This window comes from Conger conger, chromosome 4, assembly GCF_963514075.1.
Source record: "Conger conger chromosome 4, fConCon1.1, whole genome shotgun sequence".
NCBI classification, from domain to species: Eukaryota; Metazoa; Chordata; class Actinopteri; order Anguilliformes; family Congridae; genus Conger; species Conger conger.
In genome coordinates this window covers 52,941,383-52,957,407 of record NC_083763.1, presented here as the reverse complement: position 1 = coordinate 52,957,407, position 16,025 = coordinate 52,941,383, and the positions used below count along the sequence as shown (strand labels likewise).

Below are 16,025 nucleotides of genomic sequence, written 5' to 3'. Positions count from 1 at the left end.
CATCTAAAGCTCAACCCAGGTAAGACTGAAATGATATTCATCCCTGCCATTACCTCTCCCCATCTGGATCTCTCCATTTCCCTAGCGATGGTTCTGTCCCGCCTGGACTACTGCAATTCCCTCTTGGCTGGCCTCCCAGCATCCGCCATCAGACCCCTCCAACTTATCCAAAATGCAGCAGCTCGTCTGGTCTTCAACATTCCCAAATACTCGCATGTCACCCCCCTGCTTACTTCCCTCCACTGGCTGCCTGTCATGGCTCGCATCAAATTCAAAACACTGGTGCTTTGTTGTGCAGGTAGCAGTTGAAATTGTACTTCCCTCTAGGGTCTTTCAGCGCACTTATCCCTGGTTATGGGTATGCACTTTGTTGTACGTCGCTCTGGATAAGAGCGTCTGCCAAATGCCATTAATGTAATGTAATGTACAGTTGCAATCAAAATTATTCAACCCCCATTGCACATTAGGTTTATTGGCAAAATATACAATTTCTCATCTGTTTGTAATAAACAAATTACACAAGAACTGTTTAAATAGTTCAATGAAACATAATATTACAAAATATTACAAGGGTTTTTATCCACATTCAACACAAAATGCTACTTTTAATGACTACTGCGGTCTCAAGATTATTCAACCCCTTCATGACAAGCATCTTCAGCACTTAGTAGAGCACCCTTTTGCTGTTATGACCTGCTCCAAACGCGATGCATAGCCAGACAGCTTCTGACAGCGTTCCTGAGGAATCTTAGCCCATTCCTCATGGGCAATGGCCTCCAGTTCAGTAATATCCTTGGGTGTGTGTTTGGCAACCACCTTCTTCAAATCCCACCAGAGATTTTCTATGGGGTTCAAGTCAGGCGACTGTGACGGCCACTCTAGAATCTTCCATTTCTTCTTCTGAAACCAAGCCTTGGTGGACTTTGGTATGCTTGGGATCATTGTCCTGCTGGAAGGTCCAACGACGCCCAAGCTTCAGCTTTATCACAGACGGCATGAGGTTTTTCCCTAAGATTTCCTGGTACTTGACTGAATCCATCGTGCCCTCCACAGGTGGCAGCAAAGCAGCCCCAGAGCATCACTGAGCCACCACCATGCTTCACTGTAGGCAGGGTGTTCTTTTCAGCATATGCTTCATTCTTCTTCCTCCAGACATACCGCTGATCCATAGGCCCGAAAAGTTCCAGTTTTGTTTCATCGCTCCACAGAACAGAATTCCAAAACTTCTGTGGCTTATTTAGATGGTTTTGAGCATATTGGAGCCGACTTTTCTTGTGCCTTTGGGTCAGTAGTGGTGTACGTCTTGGAGTCCGGGCATGGAGCCCTTCAGTGTTCAGTATGCGCCTTACTGTGCAAACTGAAACCTCAGTGCCTGCTGCCACCAAGTCTTGCTGCAGGTGTTTTGCAGACACTCTAGGGTTTTTAACCACTTGCCTCCTCAGGAATCTGGTGGCAGCCGCTGATAGCTTCCTATTTCTGCCACGTCCAGGTAGTGTAGCCACTGTTCCTTTAACTTTAAACTAGCAAACTATGCTTCCAACTGTATCTCTGGCAACATTCAGTGCTTTTGCTATCTTTTTGTATCCTTTTCCTTGTTTGTTCAAGGCAATGATCTCTTCTAACTTTTTGGACAATTCTTTTGACTTAGCCATATTTCTAACATGCAATCAAACGTCACTCTCAACAAACCCCTAGCCAGTCCAGGTATTTATGTGTTTTATCTCAAGCACACCTGAACTAATTAGTTGCATCAGGTGCGCTTGAGACAGGGGGTAGAATAATTTTGAGACAGGGGGGTGAATAGTTTTGAGACTGCAGTAGTGATTAAAAGTAGCATTTTGTGTTGAATGTGGATAAAAACCCTTGTAATATTTTGTAATATTATGTTTCATTGAACTACTTAAACAGTTATTGTGTAATTTGTTTATTGCAAACAGCTGAGAAATTGTATATTTTGCCAATAAACCTAATGTGCAATGGGGGTTGAATAATTTGGATTGCAACTGTATATTAGATGTCCGTATGGGAAACATTGCAATAACATTGACCTCAAGTTTAGCCTACTGCTTAACATTAAATGTTCTCAAGTTTAGTCCCTACTCAAGTATACAAATACTATTAAGATAAATAATAATTATTCATTATTTATATGCCTAGTTTCAACACAACTCTTACAGGCCATGTGTCCACAGCACTCCACTTGTAATATATTGATAATAGTACATTTTCTTCTTCGCTGGTCGAGTGCTTTTCAGGCCTTTTTAATAATTTTTTAATAAACAATTATAAAACTGAGTACATGTACCGAAAATAACCCCAATATGATTTGGACTCGCTCCAGTAAGCACCTTTTCCATTACTCTTTCCCCCGAGTGTCTTATTAAAAAAGTCAAAGTAAACAGCGCATTTGCTCAGATGCCCTCCCACAAAACAACTCATAAGTGAATTGCAGAGGCTTGAACAATCCTTCGGTAATGGAAAATAGCCCCGTGTCTGTTGTCCATGTCCTTTTAAAAGCTGGGAAAGTACTGTATAGAATTATTCAGAGAATTCATAAATAAAATTTGTGTTTACCACGCATGAAGGGAACCCAAACCACCACAGAAACCAAACAGGCAACACACTGTGTGTGGACCCATAAAGCACTGTGCATAAAGCATTCAGACAAATAATCTCACAAGTGACATCAGTGAGTCAGAGAGGAAATATGGTTGGGAAAGACTAGACATACCCCTCAGGCTTTCGGCTGAGGAGGAAAAACAGTAAATGACACCCACTGAGAGATGTACACAGACAGCGCCATGATGACTCAAAATTAAAATCCATGACGCAGTTCTGTGTGGCCTCTCATCTAGTGCAACCTTGACAATTAACCAGCTCAGCATTTTCCTCTCTCTGAAAGGCGATGAGAGAATACCTGATAGAATGTTGAGGAAATTGTTGAAAAATAAAATCTAAGATCTAAAATTTCAGCTGTTAATCAGGGCTAGAAATTAGACCCATTAGAGTGCTATATAGCACAGATTTTATATAATTATTTAATATTTTATTTTTCAACAATTTCCTCAACATTCAATGAAGTAGGCCTACTGAATGTGGGAGTAAGATTATGGACTATGTTGAACTGAAAAACCAACCATGCTGTCAGTGGAGATTCATGACCCACTGTCAATAAATAGTTCTAGGAACAGGAAGGCAATGGCTGCTTGTCGCCTTCTTGCTTAAATATTCATTTTTAATATCCTGAAGGGCCAAAAAAATGTGTGCAGCTGAACACTATTCAGCAGCTTGTTATGGAAGCCATTCCAAGAGTGCAATCATGCCTAGAAAAAAAATCTCACACATCCACATCTACTGTGAAATCATATGGTGGACACTGAATTTATTTTCTCTCTATAAATGCTGCTATCACAAATTCCAATAAAGCTGCTTTCAAAATAACCATATGCTGCACATTTCCAGACAGTGTTTGAATTTCAATAATATATGACACAATTCTATCTGTTAATGCTGTGCAATAATTTGTGCAAAACATGCTAGTCTTAGTGAGCAAAATATTGTGACTGCCGTGACAGAGTGATACTGTTCCATGATCCTGATTTGCTATACTGTATGTTTGCATACTTTACTGAACATAAATGGTAATTTCATCACCAGCAGCAAAGCTAAACATTTGAACATATTGTCCATTGTATATAAGTAATCACCATCATACACCAATGCTGCCTAAAAATCTCCCAATTCTGGGCTGGTTTCATGGACACAGATTAAGTTGACTGGACTTAATTGAGTTTTATATGGAGAATTTCCTTTCAAAATGTAATTTAATCAAGGATTTGGAAAACAGGCACTTCCCGCAGCAGAAATGGTATTTCAAAGCCAATATATCAAGATCATCTTACTCAGGTATAGTTTGAATTTTCAAATAGGCATCTCAAAATTCCAGTCTAACTATCCTTACAAAAATATTCATTCTGTCAATGAATATTAAGTAAGTGCTGATGCAAAATGGTAAAAAAGAGTTGCAAATATTGGCATGTAAATTGGCTAGACAATTCACAGTATTAATAATAACATTAATACAGTCCAACTATTTCAAATCCACATGTGTTCAATTACAGAATAAGTATCAGTTTTAATAATATATAATCTATAATAATAATCATTGATGTTTTGTACACAATGGTCCCAAACCACAACCATTGAATGACAAGCCCAGGTCCCCAAACATTACACTAGCCAAGTCCCTTCTGCTTTGGAAGTCCCATCTCTCTCTCTTCTATGCCATGCACATAAACCAAATTATTCCAAATACATAACTACGTAAATCATACCTAATCACTTAGGCAAATTGTCCTTGACATCTGTCATCATTGGGAAATGAGAGGCAACTTTCCAATCTTGTCTTCTCTAGTGTGGTGACCTTCAGGCTAAATCATGGCTAAATTAACAGACTGTGTAAAACAAATTTGAAATCAGATACTTTCTGTTCTTAAAGTCTGATTATATAAGTTTACAATACAGTATGGGTCTTTGTGTTTCACTGGCAGGAGCATATTTCTTTTTTCCAACAAGTTATAGAAAAGTCTGGACAAGGTGGGCATTTTGCTGAAGTAATATGAAATCAATCGAGGAAATACTCATGGAACAGAGGGTGCAATAAAGAAAGACCATTGTTTTAAATAAAATGTTACTGTGTCACGGAACATTAATATGCTTTTTTTGACTGTCAGACGCAACTAAATAAGATCCACGTAGAACAGTAGGCAAATCTGGGTTTTGCCCACTTATACCCAATCTTGCTGCAGTCTGTTGGTACTAGCAGGCAGCAGTCCTATTGAGCTGTGCAGAACAGAACTGCATTAATATTGTATCTGCATAGACCTCAGAGCCAAGATGACAGCTGCACTTACAGTAGCTCAAAAACAAACAGCCAATCATCAAGCCAAGTACTGCAACAAACAATATTTGAGGCAGTTAGAACAACCATAATCTTTGCCCTTGGGTATGGCAACAGTATTACCCAAAAATAGTATATTTCCCTACAAAACCTCCAAATGGTAAATCGTCTGCATTAATATACTGTAGCACGCACACACCTACGGCAATTGGCTGCAATGCAAGGCACAAACCAGCATGTCGGGAGCAAGGGGGTTAGATGTCTTGCTCAGGGACAGACACCCAGGGCAGGATCAAACCGGCAACCCTCCGACAGCCAGACTACTGCTCTTACCTCCTGAGCCAATGTCGCCCCATTGCTTCTGTTTCTGTTACCGATCAGTTGGATCAGTGTTGCTTCACTGTGGCGAGAATTCTTCATCCACCAACTGTTGAGGTCTTCCTTGGCCTACCAGGTCATTTACTGAGATAACCTCTTCTCTCTTTCTTCTGGATGATTTTCAAACAGTTTGTATCTGTAAGCCTTTTTTTGCGTACATCTCTTACAGTTTTTTCCTTAATCCTCTGCCTCATAATGGCTTGACCTTGACTTTAATTGGCACAACTCTGGCCCTCATACGCCAATAACAGACTCCAAAGGCAATCAAAAGGATACCTTTTACTATTTTCCTCCATCACAAATGAATCAGTGGATATGGGCATGATAAAAATATGTCATTGTGACTTGTCTTTCATTAAGTAGTTGAGAGCCTGTTTTGGTCTAAGCACTACTCTCCCAAGTTAATGCACCTAGAATCTGGTGTTAAATGGAAGCAATGCCATGCAACAACTCACTAAAGATGACATGACATAAAACAAACTATTTTAACAATTTGTCTGTAAATTATTCACTAAGCATGCTGTTTTTAATATAGGAAAATATAGCAATCTGTTGGTCTAATAGTGTAGCATTAGCCCCTCTCCCGATTTCTTTCTGTTTGAAAAGGATTACTGTTGCCTGCAATTAAAAGAGTCGTAGCAACAGTTTCCTGTTCTTTCTAAACAATATTAATTGTTAGCTGGGGTATCTATTTGGGCTCCTAGCCTTCAGGCTTCAGAAAGTATAACTGCAATCTGACCCACTAATCTGAAATACTATTTGCACAAGACAATTTTACAAAGCTAACTTTCTCTTTGTCAAACTTAATGGCACAGCAGAGTTTAGCTTTCCTGGCCACTGACTTCTTCCATCTTCAGCTTTCTTTGGAATGAAGGGAAATGGCTTTGAACCTTGTCTTTACAAATGTAATTTGTGTATGTGTAAAAATTTGGGAAATAGATGAACCTGATTCTGAATGGATTTATTTAAAGAAGACTAAAGACACACACATAATAGTGCTCAAAATTGTTATATAAGAAGGGAAACCAAAAACTGCAATGGTCCTTGTGTGGCATCCTTGAATCACTTGGAGATATTACTTAGATATTTGTTACAGTTGTGTGTGCTCAAGTTTTTTTCACAATACCTTTCTGTTTTCAAGTCAGTAACTGAGAAAAAATAACACTTGTCCAGATTTTGTTCAGTTAATTAGTTCCTTGACAGATCACCCAACATTATCATTATCTTACTGTTAAAGGAAATCTGGTATTCAGATAATTCTTATTTAATTTACTTATCAGACTATGAATAAATACATTCAAGCAATACAATCCAGTCCTGAATTTCCTGGGCGCTGCCATACAGTATTTGCAAGTTCACAAAGCATCTAGGCAGCATGTCGTCACATGGTTGCAGTTGTTTACATTTCAGTGCAGACATAACTACAAATCGGACAAGAGCAGACTTATGTCTATAGGTTTCAATAATTAAAATGCCTCATGCCACATACATATCTAATCAGCCAATCATGTGACAACAAATTAATGCATAAAAGTATACAGACATGGTCAGCCAAGAATAAAGACTGGATACTAAGCTTCCTTATAGCTTTACTAAGGAAGCGATTGAATACTCCCGACTAATCGAAAACTTCTGAGAAGCCAACTGTCCAATTACTTTTGGTCCCCTAAAATGAGGGGACAATGTATAAAAATGGAAGCAATTCCTACAGGAATCTCCCAATATGGATGTAATACCCTCAAATTAAAGGTGACATTCAGCAATTTAACCTCATATCCATTGTTCCATTTCACAGTCCAAAAAAGAATAATTATTAAATACATGTATATACAAACTGCCCTATACATGTAAGAAACTGGTGGCCTTCAAAGTGCAGAAGGAAAGGCATCTGTGTGAGCACTGCAGTATCCCCATTCATTTTACACCAGAACCAGTCACTCTGACATTCGTCCAAGGCTGAATGGCAGACAGTTGTCAAACACATTATGATCTCCCTGCCTTCATCTTCTCACAGCAAGTATGATTTACCCAGGGTCTCTGCGCCATAAGTGTAACCAATGAAACCCAAAGCATGAGGACTGGACTGAAAATTGTGAGTTATAAAAAAAGGGAAATAATCTAAAATAATGAGCGGGCTATAGCGGAACTGATGAAAGAAAGGCAATGCATTACACAGGTTCTGAAATCGAAATGTGGCATCCAAATCAGCTGGGTTGTTTGTGCCTCTCCAGGCTTCGTACATGCTAGTATAGCCTAGATAGGATTAATGGCCTTTTATCCTCATCAAACATTCTTATGTTGCAATGTTCTTATGGTTACTTAAAAGTGCTGAAAAATGCTAAATGAAAATATGGGAAGGACTATTGTCTAGTTCCCTACAGTACAATATAGCACTACAGTACAGCCTACAATACTGAATAAAATAACACCAGCTAAAGTTCATATGGGAAATATTTTTCTGTGTTACCGTACTGTATACTATTCTCCACTGAGGGTGTAGTTGATGGCTTTATTATAACGGTGCATTTACAGCAATATAGCAGTAGCTGAGTCATTCTAATTAATTCATAGTTTTAATCTTTGGCAATTTCTTTGTGAATAAAGTATTGCTCACAGTTCAAGCTAACTGATTTAAATACACTCAGAAAATTGCAAAACATTTTCCAGGAATTGCTACTGAAATTGAAATTGTTAATCCAAAGTACGTCTTCAGAGTGCACACTGCAATATTATTCGCAAAGGAAATTAAACCAGCTAAGCAAGACGAAAATCACAGCAAGTAATCGGGTTTTACAGGTCCAGAAGGCACCCTCCTGGAGCCTGCTATCCCAACAGGTTAGCCTCACAACCTCAATTCTGCCATCTTTTTTTTTTATCTCCTTCATCCTCTCATTACAGTACCTCAGACAGTTAGGTGGATAGCAGCCGCAGTACCAGTGATGTGTGAGGCAATTACCCTGTTGGTGGCAGATGAGCATCTATAAACTGACCAGCCACCCTCCCCCAATCATCGTACATGGAGATGACACCCGTGATACAGTAGAGCAGCATCCAACCACATGAGACACTTACGAAAAAACAGCAATAGGCTCAGGTGAACTAATGATACATCTGCTCCCTCAGGAGAAAACAATGTAAACCACATACTGCCTACTGGATACCTTTTACTATTTTCCTCCATCACAAATGAATCAGTGGATATGGGCATGATAAAAATATGTCATTGTGACTTGTCTTTCATTAAGTAGTTGAGAGCCTGTTTTGGTCTAAGCACTACTCTCCCAAGTTAATGCACCTAGAATCTGGTGTTAAATGGAAGCAATGCCATGCAACAACTCACTAAAGATGACATGACATAAAACAAACTATTTTAACAATTTGTCTGTAAATTATTCACTAAGCATGCTGTTTTTAATATAGGAAAATATAGCAATCTGTTGGTCTAATAGTGTAGCATTAGCCCCTCTCCCGATTTCTTTCTGTTTGAAAAGGATTACTGTTGCCTGCAATTAAAAGAGTCGTAGCAACAGTTTCCTGTTCTTTCTAAACAATATTAATTGTTAGCTGGGGTATCTATTTGGGCTCCTAGCCTCCAGGCTTCAGAAAGTATAACTGCAATCTGACCCACTAATCTGAAATACTATTTGCACAAGACAATTTTACAAAGCTAACTTTCTCTTTGTCAAACTTAATGGCACAGCAGAGTTTAGCTTTCCTGGCCACTGACTTCTTCCATCTTCAGCTTTCTTTGGAATGAAGGGAAATGGCTTTGAACCTTGTCTTTACAAATGTAATTTGTGTATGTGTAAAAATTTGGGAAATAGATGAACCTGATTCTGAATGGATTTATTTAAAGAAGACTAAAGACACACACATAATAGTGCTCAAAATTGTTATATAAGAAGGGAAACCAAAAACTGCAATGGTCCTTGTGTGGCATCCTTGAATCACTTGGAGATATTACTTAGATATTTGTTACAGTTGTGTGTGCTCAAGTTTTTTTCACAATACCTTTCTGTTTTCAAGTCAGTAACTGAGAAAAAATAACACTTGTCCAGATTTTGTTCAGTTAATTAGTTCCTTGACAGATCACCCAACATTATCATTATCTTACTGTTAAAGGAAATCTGGTATTCAGATAATTCTTATTTAATTTACTTATCAGACTATGAATAAATACATTCAAGCAATACAATCCAGTCCTGAATTTCCTGGGCGCTGCCATACAGTATTTGCAAGTTCACAAAGCATCTAGGCAGCATGTCGTCACATGGTTGCAGTTGTTTACATTTCAGTGCAGACATAACTACAAATCGGACAAGAGCAGACTTATGTCTATAGGTTTCAATAATTAAAATGCCTCATGCCACATACATATCTAATCAGCCAATCATGTGACAACAAATTAATGCATAAAAGTATACAGACATGGTCAGGAGGTCCAGTTGTTGTTCAGACCAAACAGAATTGATTTTCATGCACAACAGTCTTTAGTTTTACAAGAAAAAAACAAAAAACATTCAGTGAATAGCTGTTGTGTGGGTGGTGCCTTGTTAATGACAGGGGTCTGAGGAGAATAGCCAGACTAGTTCAAGCCAACAGAAAGGCAACAGTAACTAAAATAACCATGCTTTACAATAGTGGTATGCAAAAGAGCATCTCTGAACATAAAAGACGTCAAATCTTGAAGTGACCAGGAGAAGACCAATCAAGAATTTTAGAATAAATACCTAATAAAGTGGTCATTGAATGTATAATGACAAATATGGATGTGATCATACTGCTTGTGGCATAGCACCTAAATAAAGAAAATGAACTAGGAATTTTAAGTATGAAGTCTGAGTTACAGACAAATATTTATCTCCACAGAGGCCCTATTACACAAATAAGATTGGATTGTAACTTCTAAACCACTGAAGGAGCTCTGATTAGTTGTTTGCTGCTTTAGTGAGCCACAGTGTTAGTTAGTCTTAACAAAGTCCATGGCAAATGGTGAGACAGGATTAGCTCTCTTGTATAGGAACTGAAACACTCGGCAAATAAATTGACTTATATGGTGTATACAGTATTATTGTCTTCATTATCAGCAGAAATGGCAAAGATATAAAACCTAGAGCACATCATGCCCATGAGTCCATGTCAAGGGACATGTACATGATCAGTCCCAGACATGTTACCTTATTGACCAACTGGAACTGGAAGAAATTTGGCTTTTTCACCATTCAACTGAATGATTTTCAGACACAGTTTTAAGTCAGGCAATGTACAATAACTGAATCTTGGCTCAATCGGGTCACCTAGGACAGTATATTCACTATCCAAACTGGCTTGTGTCTACCATGACCATGCTATGAAAAATAAAATATGAAACTGAGCAAAAACATATTAATGTGGTAACCCTTCAAGGATTCGGGAAATGTAACTGTGATTCTTTACAAGATCATTACTAACGCCTACACATAAGGTTAATGTGACCTTTCCGACATCGTGGGGATATTAACATAGTGAAAGGTTACTGTAACAAGCGCTGTAGCATAAGTGACGCTTTGCTTTCTTGTATGCAGGGAGTTTCTACATGTGAATTACAACATGCCAGTTTTTCTGATGCGCGTGATGTGATGAGAAAAAATGCCAAGTCAGACTGGCTTCTCGGTGGCAGCAGCACCCCCTTGTAGCCTACTGTACATCCAAACCACACCCACCGCATTGCAGAACAACACGCCAATGCAAGAGCTACTGAAATACAATAATAGCTCCGGCAAGTCAAAAGCTGTCCGAAAGCAGAGATGGCCTCACCAAGGTTTATGGGGCTATGAATACACCGCCAAAGAACGGCCATAACTGCACATATCTCATATTGTCAAACTGCTTACAGTAGGGAATTACTCGATTTCTTAAAAATAAGCTAGCTATCGAAATTTTACTTACATCGCGTTTTACACATCATTGTAAATTAAATGCACGATTTTTATTTACATAAATTAGCAATCGTATGTTCCTGTTTAGATGCGCAAGCTAAATCAATGTGTGCTCTGAACTAACAATCTCTCAAGCATCTTCTGTCCATGCAATGATATAAATTAAAAGGAAGCTAGTTTTGTGTCAAGGACGAATCTAAATTGTTAGCTATAGCTATGCTTTAACAGTCAAAAAGCAATGCAGTTAGGATTCTTGCAGACATATCGCCGTATGTTCATTAATAAAGTATGGCTAACTGTGATACCCAAGTAGCCTACAGATTTCTCTTCCAATGCAAACATTGACGAAAAACATGGAAATCTTTCCTCGTTTTCCTTTCCTAACACCAGGATAATAAGGTTAATTTCACAGGAAATACGGTTATCAATGAAATCATGTAAATTTGATTTTTGGCCATGCACATTTCGTTTCGTTTACCAGGTATCCTGTCTCCTCCTCTTGGTTTGGTGAGACGCAGTTCCCCCAGCGCTGATGCTGCTGACACACTAGCCTGTCCTCTTGCCAAGCGCACTGACCAAGCTGAACTAACGGGGCAGCGCAGCATTCTGGGATACCCACGGACAGCAAGCGGAACCCTCTCACGAAATACTGTTGAGCCAGCGTAGCTGTTTTATATATTTATTTATTTTATCATTTGTTTTTCTTTCTACAGTGACGCTTTAAACAAAAAACAAAAAAAAATGTATATATGGACACAAAATCAGTGGAAATAAATTATTAATGTGTTCATTTTTTTGAACTTTGTATTATGATAAGAATTTTAGTAGGCCTACAGTATATGGGTATATGGTATTCAGTAACTAACATCATTTAAATTTATCAAATGAATAGAAGTGGTTTAATTGGCTGATGCCAGGAGAATGAGATGCATGTTCATGATCTTATCCTGTTGCATTTAACTCAAATTGAAATGCACTAAGAAATGCATTTTAGTCAGAATTTCTTTAACCTTTTCACAAGGTTAAACAATTTCACCGATTCCACCATAATGTTGTAATGTAATGGAGTGGGGCGGAGTGCAATTCCTTCCCAGATATTATGTTAATGTTAGGCACTGGTATTTTTCCATGGATGCACAATGGTGTCTGGAAAGCATAGATTAACAAAGGGGTCTTTCTTTTATCTACTACCGAATCGATTTCTAAGGTGAAAGCCATTGTTCATTAGCTACAAGTCCCAAACTGCAGTACTGTGTGCAAACAGCTGATTTTTAAATGGCACTCATTTAACTTAGTGTTAGCATGCTGTGAGTGTTGTGAGCTGTTGCACAGCAAATTGGCATTTTCGTCATTGGATTTTGACACACCAGAGTAATTTAGAGACTTGGCGAAGTGGTAGGAGAGTTGCTGCTCGGGGATGTGTCAGTCAAGTCATGGGAGGGCATTGAGATTTTGATGCTGCTCATTGCAATTTTCCATTCAGACTAGTATGCTATTTGCACCTTGCCGCCCGCCTGATCAAGCCAGGTCTAATGCAAAAGTCGCACACCAGTCTATTTTTACATTGACATTAATGGCATTTGGCAGACAATCTTATCCAGAGCGATGTACAGTTGATTAGACTAAGCAAGACACAATCCTCCCCTGCAGCAACGGCTGTGCGGATCTTATTGTGTATACACCTGGGATTGAACCAGCGACCTTGCAGGTCCCAGTCATGTACCTTAACCACAACACTACAGGCTGCCCTATAGACTACAGTCTATGGTGTATTGCTCACTTACGGGCATTCTTGTATAATGTGCACATGACCAGCCTATTTAAAAACCATGAAAAACAGTTGTCATGGATAATAAGGACCAGTTTGCCATTCCCACAAACAAGAAAAACGCATACTGTCCATTGCCAATAATTATGAAATCTTTGGAATTATTATATTGTTTCTTTTTTGTGCATTTCCAGTCAGGGGTGCCAATAACTCTGGAGCCCACAATATATCCCATGAGACTAGGTACAGTAGATTACAAATAAACAAGTTCAGCTCCTTCAGGGCTCTCCTTGCCTTCCCATTTAGTTCTATGCATTTTGCTGGTCATGGAATTGGTCATCTAAGGCAAGTGTATTCAGAAAAGATTACAACAAAGTTCAGGACAATAGCCAATATAATAAATTAATCAGTTAAAATGAACATAAGAATGAACAAAAACCAATGTGATGTAGGGCTCTGTGTGGTTCCCAGGGTGAACATGCAAATAAAACCAAGATAAATGGGTTGCTTACTGCCTTTTATTAAACAAAATCACATTTACCACATAAATAATTCTTAAATAAACAAAAAGCCAACCAGGCAACCAAAAACATCCATAACTAGAAACAAAAGCTAGCTCAAAACTCACTACAGTTCACACCCCAAAATTTCAACTTTCAACAGGAGTAAGTCTCACTCCACTCCCATTAGAGCACACAGTAATCATACAACAGATTGGGCAACATGACCCAGCATCGACCACCACGGCTTATGTTGCATAATTTTCAAATAAGCTGGTGCCTCTGGAGGATCTCTATCTCCAATCATCTCCCCCAGCTCTATCATACCCAACAGTGTTTACTGCACTCTCAGCCTAATCCAGGTCAGACACTCCACTTCCATTCAGAACACCAGAAGCTCAGGAACAGACATCAGTTGGGAATCTACTTCAGACAGGTCCTGGTCACACATGGCATGTTGTCGCTAACTCTTAATTTCTCTCCCTTTCTGATCGCACTCACAGGGGTTAACACTCAGTTTCGGCAAGCAATCTTCAATATTATCCTGTGCATTCCCATGGTCCATGCGCATGCACACACAAGCGCATGTGAATTAAAGCATGTTATTCAGTTCTCCAAAGAGCTGGGAAAGGCTTTGCAGGACCTGAGTGACACTTGACTTTTTCCCTTCCAAATTGCTTTGCCTTTTTCATCATGCTTAATGCATTAAGCTTCCAAGAGTGTTGTTTCCGTGATCACCAATATTTTGCATTATGTTGCCATTCCACTAATTTTCCACTTACTGCTACTAATAGATTTCATGTTGTGCTGCTTTCCATTATCCATAGTTTCTATAGGAACATTTTTCAGCCTGCCATGTAATATGAATTCCAATGCAGTATGTTGTGCAATTTTAATTGCAATCAAACCACATGTAGATATAATCAAAAAGATAACAGATAATATTTCCTTGAATTAGCTGTTTATGAAAAAAAGAAATCTCCAGCATGGATGGGAAGGGAAAATGTTTCAGATATTTAAAGAGAGGGAATTAACCAGATAACAAACCAATTAAAAGTTAATTAAATCATTACGGCATTTAAACCAATAATTAATAGAAAATAATTCCACACAATTGAAATGAAAATGATTTGGTGTATGTATTATTAGCCCAAACCCATGGAACACTGCATCGTGGAAACATGCCATGCATTTGCGATATTTAGTTTTCACATTTATCTCAAAACAATTAAATGATTCCTTTTTCCAATGCTCTCTTTGGAAGGGTTCCACTAAGACTTGACAGTGCCATTGCTCCCTTTCAATGGAAACATGGTCCACATTACAAATCAGGATTCCGCATAAAAGAGGATATGGTTTTGAAAATGAAAAACGGCAGAAATGGTTGGCTCGGGTGTGCTTTCTGGCCAAAGACTAGTCTAGCACAAGGTATTGTCTGAGGGCAGAGTCTTTCCTATTGGCAGTGAACCTAGCTAGTACTATTCAGCAAGAATACAAAAATCATGAAACAAATCAAACTGAAGTTGCGAAAACACAAGAGCAGGTGCTGTGACGTAGTATGTGACCTATACATCACCTATGTATTGTAGCTCCAGGGTAATAAGTCTAATCTAAACATTTACAATAACTGTTTGGCAAAAGAAAGTAAATCACTTGATCTTTACATTTTGATGAAATAAAATCTTTGATCTTGCAGCACTGACTGTCTGACCATTCGGATGGAGACACCGCAGAGCCTGGCAGCCTGCAGTCAAAGAAACCTGTTCCTCAGTCAGTATGGAACAGTCCATGTGTCATTTTGACTCTTGCAGTTATCCCAGTGAGGTGTGATTCATTAACATATAGACATGTAATTATCTACCGAAAAGATATCTGAGTTCGAAAATTCATTAAATGGGAAGCAAGGCAATCTCAGTTTATTCAGAACTTAATGTGCATTTTTAAAACACTAAAAAAGGAGAAGGCAACACATGGCGATCAGTAAATCTTGTATGCACACATAGCCAACTGCCTTCTCATTTTCTCACATAATGGTGCGTATGACGATGGTTGCCTTACAGGTCTATCTGAAAAGCATTATATACTGAGAGCAGGGCGGTAGTAGAGCTCATTGGACCATTAAATATTTCTTTCTTCATCAATAATGTACTTATAGTCAAGTGGCACATTCTGTTAAGAAAGTAGTTAATGCACAACTGGTTCTAGCATCAACCAGGGTAGGGAGGGATTCAGTCAGCTGCGATGACAATATCTCATCACACACCAATGACCACAGCTGTTCGATTGGGTGCCCTTAAGCCTGCCTGTTCATCTGCACATAAAGTGTCTCTTCAGCTCACGTCTGTGCAAGCCTGACTAACAATCTCCAGTGACAAGAAGAAGTGCTCTCCCAAATCCATAGCAGAGGTTACAGCAATGAGCATTCAAATGCATACAAATTGGCTACAGAAAGGGGGAACAGTATAAAAAATGTACTTATACAGTAATATGCATTAAGCATATTGCCGTGAATGCTTATTTTCCCCTTCCTGATTTCCTTGATTATTGCATATTTGTCAAAC

At 38.7% G+C, this 16,025-nt stretch overlaps 1 protein-coding gene across 7 annotated transcripts in view; it reads right to left on the bottom strand.

Annotated features, from left to right (window-relative positions):
* epb41l3a (erythrocyte membrane protein band 4.1-like 3a) overlaps window positions 1-11,807 on the bottom strand; it is a 53,372-nt gene extending 41,565 nt beyond the window's left edge. For all 7 annotated transcript variants that reach the window (XM_061237646.1, XM_061237649.1, XM_061237647.1 and 4 more), the window contains exon 1: window positions 11,675-11,807. The gene's annotated coding sequence lies outside the window, so the exon portion shown is untranslated. The remainder of the gene's footprint in view (window positions 1-11,674) is intronic.
* Between the last annotated feature and the right edge of the window lie 4,218 nt (window positions 11,808-16,025).